Source organism: Mus pahari, chromosome 18 (assembly GCF_900095145.1).
Source record: "Mus pahari chromosome 18, PAHARI_EIJ_v1.1, whole genome shotgun sequence".
Classification (NCBI taxonomy): Eukaryota; Metazoa; Chordata; class Mammalia; order Rodentia; family Muridae; genus Mus; species Mus pahari.
In genome coordinates, this window is record NC_034607.1 from 21,097,618 (window position 1) to 21,099,619 (window position 2,002).

The window sequence follows — 2,002 nt, forward strand, 5'->3', positions numbered from 1 at the left end:
GTTCTATTTCTCTACATTCCTTCATTCAATATTGTCATCTCAAATGGTGTATTTGCTCTTCTCTGAACCAGCTCTCTAGCCCCCCCTTTTTTTGTTTTTTTGTTTTTTTTTTTGTTTTTGAGATGATCTTTCTAGGTAACTTAAGCTAGTGTCTTAGTCAGGGTTTCCATTACTGTGAGAAATGCCATGACCAAAAAGCAAGATTTAGCTTATACTTCCAGATCATAGAAATTAGAAGTCAGAACATAAACTCAAACTCAGAGGGCATGGCTTTCTTAGCCTGGTTTCTTATAGGACCCAGGACCACTAGCCCGGGGATGACACTATCTACCATGGGCTGGAGCTTCTCAAACTGATCACTAATTGAGAAAATGCTGGATCTCATGGAGGCTCCTTCCTCTCTGATGACTTTTTTTTTTTTTTTTTTTAAAGATTTTTATTTTATGTATGTCCATTACAGATGGTTGTGGGCTACCATGTGGTTGCTGGGAATTCAACTCAGGAACTCAGGACCTCTGGAAGAGCAGTTGGTGCTCTTAACCGATGAGCCATTTCTCCAGCCCTCTGATGACTCTTATTAGCATCAAGTTGACACTAGAACCAGCCAGTATACTTAGCCTGGCACAGCCCCATCCTGTCCTTTCACTGTTCACATTCTAGAGTACTGGGATTACAGGTGTGTAATCTGCCTCAGGCATTATTTTGACAATACAATGTTTGAATACAAATGATGTTTACATATGTATTTTTATATGCATAATTTTGTATTTAAGTCTTTTGGGAACTCGTACTCCTTTTGTTCTTAATTCCTTTGTGCTGACCTGTTCATTTGGTTTGTTTCCTGCCTGGAAAATTCCTTGGTTTCTATGATGTGATTCTTCTGGTGTTTCCTTTCCTTTCTTTCTTTGACAGGGTCTCTATTATGTATCCCTGACTGTCCTGTAACTATGTAATCCAGGCTGGCTTCAAGCTCACTGAGATCCACTTGCTTTAGTCTCCTAAGGGCTAGGAAAAAGGAATACACCACCCATACAAGGCTAGNNATGAATTTTTAAGATATTATTTGCCTCTTGATTTTGAAGGAAATAATCAACTGGTGNGGAACTCCAGACTGGCNGATTTTTCTCAGTTGTTGGAATCTGTTTCCTTTTGGCCTGGCTGGCATCCCTGTCTAAGCCTCTCTCGTTCCTCTGTTCAGAATGTGGCTCCTCCTTGTGGCTGCTTGAAAGATTTTCTCTTTCTCAGGTTTTAAGCCATTTGATTGTTTTGCATCTTNTTCTCTTTAAGGCTCCTCTCTAGATCACTCACACCATTTACATTAGTCCATTGGCACCCTCCAGCAGTCTACTAATGCTCCTTTAATCTGTGCTTTGTTTCACTCTTCCATTTTTCCTTCTTTGAAGTAAGTATTTTTCTAAATGCAGAGGACCTGAGCTCACAGAGATCATGGTGCCTGTGTGGAGACNAGACAACTTCCAGGGTTACTTCTTTTTCTACTGGAAAGCCATCTTTTCTTTCTTTCCCCCTCTAACCCAGGCTGCTCTCCAACTTGTGGCAATCCTTCTGCCTCATTCTGAACATCTCAACATTTTGGATGTTATAAACTCCACACTGGCAAGCCATCTTTTCTTCCTTTCAGAGACAGGATCTCACTCTAACCCAGCCTGTCCTCCAACTTGTGGCAATCCTTCTGCCTCATTCTGAGCATTGAGGTTTCAGGTACAAGCCACTGTGTCAAATTTTCTTCCTTTCTCTTCCCTTCTCACCTTTCCTTTCTTCCCCCTTTCTCTTACCTTTGTGTTTTTTTTTTTTCCTCTCTAATTTTCTGAGACTTAGTCACTAAAGACAAGAAACTAGAGGTTACAAAGGACTTATTCTTTTGTGTNTTTGTGAATGTACCCTATGTGCAGGTACCTGGGGAGTTTGAAGAGAGCACATTGTCAGTTGTGAGTCACCTGACAGGTTACTAAGTGTTCTTAACCACTGAGCCATCTCTCCAGCC